Source organism: Cupressus sempervirens, chromosome 3 (genome assembly GCF_028749045.1).
Source record: "Cupressus sempervirens isolate cs-2001-9-10 chromosome 3, ASM2874904v1, whole genome shotgun sequence".
Classification (NCBI taxonomy): Eukaryota; Viridiplantae; Streptophyta; class Pinopsida; order Cupressales; family Cupressaceae; genus Cupressus; species Cupressus sempervirens.
In genome coordinates, this window is record NC_143120.1 from 193,011,374 (window position 1) to 193,021,273 (window position 9,900).

Here is a 9,900-nt window from a genome sequence, read left to right on the forward strand (position 1 = left end):
AAAATATAAGGTATAATACATCTAAAAAATAGTGTGTGTGCATGTGTATGTAACATGAGATGAGGCATAAGAAGATGTCATGAACAAGTTTGAAAGAAGAAGATAATGAAGAACATGTGTTGTTGAATAGTGCAGTGAAACAAAAGGTAACATCTACCCAAGGCAACTTTGTGTACTATAGACTGGGGCAAGAAAATAAAGAAAAGATTAGTGATACAAAGACTATTACTGTGATTGCCCAAGCTACAAGAGAAGATCAAGTTATCTTCTAAGGTAAACACTGGAGATCTATAAGCAAGGTGTGCCAAGTAGTCTCGATCATATTTTATTTTTCTCTAACCATTGTAATAATTTCATAATCTCTTAACCAAGCATGCTTTAGTAACAAGCATAAGATAAATCCTCTAACAAGGTGCCTCTCAGAAGGAGTGTTGAAATCCTGTAACAAGGCAGCCTTAACAGGTTGATTGTAATCCTAGTAGGTTGTTGAGATCCTTAACTATATGTATATATAGAAGGAACAAGTTGTAGCTCTTAACCTAACAACCTTTTATTTGCAATAAAAGGCTAGTGGGTATATTATCCCCATCATGGTTTTTATCCTCTCATTGAAGCTTTCTACATATAAATATGTGTGTTCACTGATAAATGCTTTTGTGTGTGAGTTTACGTAGTTCTAATTTATTATATTTATAGTTACATTGGTATTTAAGTGTCTTTTGTTTAGTGCATATGAATACTTAAGAGAATAAAAAGTTGTGGTGATAGATTCACTCCTCCCCAGTACAAGTTGGGACCAACAATTGGTATAAGAGCTCAAACCTTAATAACTACAAGCCTAGAAACTTGAGGGAAGATCAATCAACATCCATAAAGTACAAAAAGCAATATGTGATATCCCCTATTTTGTATCCCAATCATTTAAACAAATTAAATAACACATAATAATAAATCTTACTATAGAAGATATATATATATATATAAAATAAAGAAAACAAAAATAAAATAAAAGAATAACATATCACTAATATATTATACAATAATGACATATCATGAAGAAGAATTAATAAAGTAAATAATAGTATAATTATAAAGAGGGTGAACATATAAATAATAATATCATCATTAATAGAAATCATAATATATTAATATAATATTAATAAGAATTATATTTAATACTTGATCAATATATCACAATTTCAAATCAATAAACATAAAAGTGAATATTTATATATAAAATGATGGAATAAAGAGTAGTAATTACTTTCTAAATATCAATCTCACATATACTAATGTAATTACTAATTTGAAATATAACAAATAACAAATATATTAATTAACATAAATTTTATACTTTTAACAAAAAGACATTTCTAAAAGTCGCAATTTTTGAGCTGATATTTGGATGGAATCGCTGAACTAGAAAAGGGATTATTAGCTTTTGACTAGAAGAATAGAAAGAAAAATAAATAAAATATATGCACAATTAGAGTTAAAAATCTAATTGCCTGAATTGGGTCATTACACAATATGAGGAAGCTCTCGACACTATAGATGATCTGAAGGAGAAGTTGAGAGAATCATTGGCAAAGACAAAGAAACTGATGAAGAAACTTAGTGAAACCATGAGATCATTGAAAAAATGGAAAAGCACAATGACACAAATAGTTCAAAGGAAACAATCTCTAACCTCATTACTTACAATAATAAATTAAGAAATTTTTTTTTAAAGTTACATAAATAACTAGAATAAACATAAAAAATGCTAAGCCATGCACAAAAAGAGAAAGGTAACACTGCACAGGCACTAAAGAAAGTTAAAAATGCACTAAGAGAAGAATTAGTAGCCAAAAGAATAGTTGAAGAGAATACCATCCAAATGGATGAATAGATTCAAAAAATGACAAAGGAACTAAGGAGCACAAATGAAAGAAACGAAAAGTTTAAAAGGTCAATGACATCTTTCAGAAGATAGACGAGCAACTCAAGGCTCAAAGGAAGACTTAGAGCACAACCAATCTTGGCTATGAAGGCAACAATAAGACTCAAAAGAGGTGAGCCATCTAGGAACAAGAACTAGACCAACCAAGGATAAGGGAAAACAATGTCTAAAAGTTAAAAACTTGAGAATTGAACTTGTCACTCTTGTGGTAAAGTAGGTCACACCTCATATGTATGTTGGCATAGAAAGGTTGCACTCACAACACATAATACCTTCTACGGGTATTGCAACACATACCACCAATATCGTAACTCTTCTCAAGAGTGCAAATCTAGTACAAATGAAAAAAATATTTGATGGGTATTGTTACTCCTATAAGAAGTATGGACATAAGGCCAATGTCTGTAGATCAAGAGAAAGGTCAATCCAGTAGTCTTAGATAACCTTCTGTCCTAGCTAGAAGAACAAATTCAATATACTTGTATCTTCAACCTGTGAGAAGAGAAGACATACAACAAGATATTGCAAACTGATAACCACTCAAATAAACTACTCAAGACCATGGAGAGGAATGGGCATGATCTATTACTATTATGCCAAGATATATCATCTTGCTAGAGATTGTAGATCAAGAAGAAGAGCCCAAGTGCAAAACCTTGATAATAGAGAAAAATGCAATATTATGGATAAAGAGGAAGTCTGAAGAGACTTCAATAAAGTATGGGTGAAGAAGTTTGATGAGGGCAGAGTGGCCAAGTCTAAAGAAGTTAGAAGCTCATCAGTTGAGGGTGAGACTTCTAAGGCTAACTATGCTAATCCAAGCTTAGAAGGGGTTGCATGCAAAAGTAAATATCATCTAGTAGTCCCCTATAAGTAAAAGTGCACTTGTAAAACATGAAGAACCTATCACAAGACAAGATACTAGAATATAAAAGGATTATGACCATTGTTGCACAGGTCATTGACATCAATTGTAGAATGATCGGTAGGTAAGCATTTTGTTTAAGATTGCATATTAACATTAACCTAATGATTATTTATTGTAAGGTATAAATAGGTTAACAAAGTGCCATTAACTAATTTGCAAAATTGAATTCTTGAGTTGTGAAAACCTTGCAAAAAAAAAAAAGTTGAAAAATTGCATGCCATTCTACCCACAAAGAAATCCCTGACCTAAAGGTGCAAAATTAGAAGTAAGAAGAGAAAATCAGTTTTAGAAAAGAACACGAGGCATCATGGCACAAGGCATTCATAAGATTTATTTGATTTGCAACAAGGAATTTGATGAGACAAAAAATGTGGTTACCTCACTAAGGGGAGACATAGGGAATATACAACAACACTATCCTCACTACTTGTAAACAAACTACTCACTGAAGACGTGTATACATATTTAAAGTAAACAAATTATGGAGCTAGGAGTTGACAATATTTATGAGGTATTTTATACATTCAAGGAGAGTAGAAGACTAAATAAGGAACAAGAACACCTGCTAAACACCATGTTGCACTAAGTGATAGACATTCCTGACTTCATTTAGGAATATTGGGTGAGATGTATTAAGAAAAGTGCACAGAGAATACATGTGGCTCGACATGCCTTATAGAATCATGAAGCAAGTTATCTAGAGGGTAACAGGGTTCAACGACACTAGAGCGAAACTAAATACGAGAAAGGTTACACTTGATGAAGTTACCAGAATGACTAGAGCAAGAAGGGAAGGATAGTCATTAGCCATTAATGATATGCCAGACCCTAAGATGAGGTTTATTAACATGGTAATTTCATATTGAATCTATTTCCCTAGCAAGATGAACAATGTACACTATAGAGTAGTACATGGAGAATACCAAATTACTCACAACAATCCCCACTTGACTTGAGTGAATAGTTATATGAGTAGTGTTGATGAGCCTGATAAAGATCAAAGCAAACACAAGGTACAACCATTCAAATATGGAGCCATACTGTTATATATATTCTTCTAATTTAAACAATAATATCTTGGACAAGGATTGATCAATTAGTCAAGGAACATGTCCATTTTTGAACAATTTTTTAGAATGTATATGACGTTGGGAGATAATAAAGATGATTTGTTCAAAATATTTTTTAATTGATTCAAGGAAGTAATGCAGAAGGGAAAGAATACCCTTTAATCTAGTAGCGGGGTATAAGAATGAGTTCAGCTTTCTAGCCTGTACAGATACTTGCATGATATAGATTTGTAGACACTTAAAATCATCCCTAAAAACTATATTAATTTATTAATATTGCCCGTGACATTGTAATTAATTATTATTTAATTAATCATATTTCTCACATTCTTCTACTTATTTAATTAAATTATTTTAATTAAATGAGTTCATTCTCCTAAGTATTTAAATTTAATTTAAATATCCCTAGCCTTAATGTGTTAAATTAATTTAACACATGATCCTCCGTCATCCCCTTTTTAAAATAAATTTTGTTTATTTAATCCTCACATCCTATTAATTCCTCTAAACCCATGATTAAATTAAATTTTACTTAATTTACTCTTAAGCCTAACCTAGAGCCTAGCCTATAACCATCATTTTCATCCTCTGAAGCCTACTTTTTCTCTAATCCCACTTAATCATCCTAATCTCCTTCCTAATCCCCCTCATTAGCCTAAGAGTGTGCTCACACATGTGTGAGATGGCTTGCCTACACACTCCCCTTTGCACTCTTCTCTCCCACTCTTCTTCTCAAGTTTGCTCACACATGTGTGAGCAAACTTTGAATTTTTGACCACTTGCATGGCTTGCATGTCACCTTGTGTGGCACCTACATGGATGCCACCTCACCAAGCCCTCTCTTGAGCCTATAAATAGAGGTCTTGTCTCAAGCATTTGCATCTCTCATTATTGCATTATTACCATGTTGGTTTGAAATTTGAGCCTGCATTCATAGTTTGAGCTTTCATTACAGTTGAGTTTGCATGTTAGTTTAAGCTTTCATAGTAGCTTTCATGGTAGTTTCCATGGTGATTTTTAGGTGCATACTAACCTTTTGGTAGCTAGTTTAGTTTTGCATTTGCATTGTTCATCTAGTTTCTTTATGCATGCACATTTCCATTGCATTTACATTTTAGTGTAGTTTGCATACTAGTTAGCTTGCTTGGTTACATTTCATATCATCTTCATTGAATACTTTCAAGTATGGCTTTCTCCATAGCTATTTCTTGAGGTGTTATCCATCTCATATAATTTAGGTTCATGGTTTTCACAATCATTCACATTTGCACACTCACATTGAAGAAATTCACCACATTGTTGTGTTTAGGAGAGCACACCAAACATACCCCCCATCTTAACACACCAACAAGGCTTCTCATGGGTGCCCTTGTTGAGCTGTAGAGGTGGCTAGAGGATTTGGTTTGTTGGTTTCTTAGAGTTACAAAACTCAAGCAAGCATTAGTTAGTTAATGTTCCTTCATTTTGTTGAGTCTTTGATGCATATTTGAGATTTTTAACTAATGTTTGTTTGTTGATTCGTGCTCCCAACAGGTCATATTTTTTAGCACACATTTTGACACGCCCAGTGGGACCCACATCCCTGATTTTATTCCAAAAATTTGTGAGAAAACCTCATTTAGTCATAGAAAACCTCGCAATGTTATTTCTGCGAGCCGCAGTGTCATTTGCGTTTCTCGTCTCCGCAAATCAGCGTCTTCGTAGACAAGCATCTCTACTCTTTAGCATCTCCGCAACAATTCAAAACCTACTTGCTTGCATTTTCATTTTAGCATCTACATTTTTATTCTGTCGTCCAAGTTTTTAATCTGTCATCTACGAAGATTATTTTGTCATCTGCGAAGTTTTTTCTATTGTCTGCGTTGTGTGCACGTCCTAACTTGTCATCTCTAATTTTTAGTGTCTCTGCATTTCAGATTATTGTCTGTGTCTGACAAGCCATTTAGTCTCTTGAAAATAGCACCTTTTGTCATCTGTGTTGTTTGGCATCTACACTTTTAGTGTCTCCGTATTTCGTCATCTGCGCAAATTGGCATCTCCGTTTTATGACAAAATTGTGTAATTTTGAACAATAATTTTTGCTAACATATTGATTTACAAGTCTTTACTAATGATTTTAATGTAGAGAATTAACTTTGAAAACCTAAAAAGAAAAACCAATAGTGATTTTTATTAGTAAAGGAGAATTGTAGTGATTTTTATCACTTAAACTTAAGGGTTAATGAACTTGTATGGATTAAACACTTTCATTTGAATGCATGAATGTTTAGGTTAGCCAACATTTGGAATTGGTGCTTAAAATTAACATGGATGTTTAGGTTAGCAAACATTTGGACTTGGTGCATAAAATTGACATGAATGTTTAAGATAGAAACAACATTTGGTTTTGGTGCTTAAAAAGAATTCACACCATCTTGAATGCATTAAGGGACAATGGACATGTATGCCTAGGCTAAATCACATTTAGAATTGGTGCTTAAAATGGACATGTATGCCTAGGTTAGATCACATTTAGATTTGGTGCTTAAAATGAAGTCATACACTCTTGAATGCCCTAAGGTAAATTGACTTTATTTTTAGCATTTTATTTTCACACACTCACTTTACTTTCTTGTTGATGAATCTGCGTTTTCATTTACGTTGGCACTATTTCAAGTTGGAAAGAAACTTGCATGTTTTAAACACGTGTGTCGTCAAGTAGATTACAAAACCTAAAGCTTCATTGGGAAAGAACGTGTGTCTATTAAACCCCAAGGCCACTTACGTATTCTCTCCCCTCGCGCCTTTAGGTGATCTTGGGTGCACAAGAAATTAGTGGTCTTATTTTTCTTTTTTTAGAAGGTCTACTTGGGGATTTCATCACCCCTTGGGACGACCTCAACTCTAGTGTTCTGGCGGAGTATAAATAATGGGAGGTGAATTGAAAGACACCTCTCTTTGAAGCATAATATTGTCACTCTTGGCTAAGCCCCAAATATACCTTTGGGAACTGAAGGAGGAAATTTGGGTTACCGTCTCAGCTGGGCCCCGCCTGTGTGGCAGTATTTTCTTTCATCTACAGATTTGGGCCTCACGTACCTTATGTATATTGAGGACACCCCTTAGATAAGTCTTGTTCATCCTAGTGGTAGCCTTATTAGGATTGTTGGTTTGTTCAACGTGCTTGTTCAAATATTCAAAACCTAAGCCAAACATCAAACAAGTTCTAAGACAAGTGAAATTGTGAGGTAACCTTTTATTAAGTGAAACAGTGGTAAGTGAGGTCCTCTTGACTCATGGTTATTTTCAGCAGGTCTTACATTGATACTGGTTGAGTTTAGTAAAGTCTTGTTGCAAAGTTTTTGAGTGCTTGAAATTTGGGTCTTATTTTATTCCTGCTATGACCGATAAAGTCAACCAAGTCAAGCACAAGAAAGTGAAATTGTCCAAACCACCCATCTACAAGGAAAGGAAGAACTTAGCACACGGTGACAAACAATTTTGATATGTTATCAAAGACATTCAAAAGGAAGAAGCTAGACAAGACCATTATGATAGAATTGAATACAATGGAAAACTTCAAAATTGGTCTGCCTTCCTAAGAGTGAACCCAAGGTTTTTATTTCCAGTGAATGAGGATTGAGTTAACTGCATAAGTGACCATAATATCTTTCATTTTCTATATCTACCTCCATTTTCCAAACTCCTAGTCTTCCACTTTCAAATCTTCTTCTAGGGAGCTTAAACCTTTAAAACATCTTTTGAAATTGTGACGCTAGACCTTTTATCTATAAGCAAACATTTATCTTAATTACACTTACTTATTTGGGATCACAAGTCTATCTCCAAATAGTGAGTAATCAATTTGGTGTCATATCTTGCCTAAAGATCACTTGACTATCTTTGGTGGGAGAAAGATACTATTATCCTCTAATCAAACTTTTTTTGCTAAACCAAGGTCTTTTGTTCACACTTGGGTAGTTGACCCTTTAATCACATAAGGTTAATAGCTCTCATCCTCATTTTTCTTTTTCTTCCATAATCTTCCACCCATCGGTTGGTCACTATTGCATGGTACACACATGATCAGGAAGGTTCACATTTAATCCTATGTCACGTTTGTGGGAATCATTAAGGCAATCAGAGATGGAGAATCCATTTCCTCCACTCACAACTTCATTAGGGAGCACAATTCCCTCTAGTTCGAACCTAGGTATGCCTATCTCAACATCTGCGCAAGAACTAGAAGATCCCTTCCATAACACAACTTTGGGGGGTAATGACAAAGAATTATACCCAGATGAAGATCCTATTGACCCCAATGATGTACCTAGTGATGTTAGGACATTCCTTGCGGATCTCTACAATGTGGAAATGATGGAAAAATCCATTAGGGCAAACAAAACTGAGATATTCCTAAATTTGGTCAAGGATGGTGTCAATGTTCCCCCAAGCTTTGATGAGAGCACTTTGTTTAGACAAATTACGAAAGGTGGTGCTCCTGTATTACCCACTTCAAACACAGCTCCAACTTCTAGCAAAGGGAAAGAAACCATGGTGACAACTAGTGCTATGCCTACATCTAGCACTTCTACACAATCCACAATCCACATTCCAATTGAGTGGAGAACATATTCAACAAATCATTAGTGCCATGCCCAATGTTACCACACATGCTAGTATTCCACAAACTACCTTGACAACTTCAACTGTGGGATGCTTAGGCATTGGGCAAGTGCCTACTAAGCCAATGGAAATTCCAACACAACCAATGCACTCCTCTTATTTACAAGTGCCAACCAGTATGGTAAAGACATTTGTGCCAATTTTGACAACTGCATATCAATACATTGGCCAAAGTGGAATACTTCCACCCCCTCACACTACATTTGGGACTCCCTACAATTTAGGAGGTGGATTTGTGAACTTCCAACAATCACAAGTGCAACCTAATCAAGATTTGGCTCAACAGTTCCAAGAATTATGAAATTTGGTCCTTAACATGAACAACAAAGGGGTGAAGGATGTCTCTTTTGAGGAAATTTGTCATTTTTCATTCTATAAATCCATCAATATGGTACCATTTTTGCCCAGTTTCAAAATTTCTAAATTTGACAAGTACACGGGAGAGACATGCCCTGTCACACATCTCAAGGAATTTTCCATTCTGTGCCAAGAAGTAGCGTATAGTGATGATTATCTTAAGAGACTCTTTTCATGAAGTCTTGGACACCCTGCACTAGAATGGTTAATGAATTTACCTAAGGGTTCCTTTACTTCCTTCAATGATTTGACAAGCAAGTTTATAGCACAATATTCTTACAGCATTGAACATCATGCCTCATTGAGTGATTTGTGCAACACAAAGAAACGAAATGGTGAAACTTTTTCCAACTTCCTACAAAGGTGGAGACATCTTGCTCATCGTATGCCCTATAAAATTGAGGATTCCCACCTTGTGGATATATTCATCAAGAATTTGATACCCAAAATGTCCTTCCACATGAAGATGGCTAGCCCTGAAGACTTTGCCACTTTAGTCAAGAAGGGGAAGAATATTGAAAATGGACTTTTGGAAAAAGGTACCATCAAACATTATAATCCATCATCCTCACACAATGAGACAAACAACAATAGCAAACCCAAATTCTGGTCCAAGAAAAAGTGTGTTACACATGATGGTGTCACTAATGTAAAAAATCTTCAAGGAGGTAACAACAAATATCATAACCAAAATAACAACAATTTGAATCATGACAATCAAGGCAATTAGCAATCTCGTAATCAAACGCAATTCTTTCCACACAACAACAACTACAATTGTGACTGATCAAAATAGGAAGTTCACTAACTTTCGTGAACCTTTGGAGGCCATCTTTCAAAAATTAGTGGATCACAACTTGATGGTATTTCCTAACACCCATCCTTTTGATGCGAATCAACTGAAGTAAAAGTGGTATAAGGAAAATGAATATTGTAAA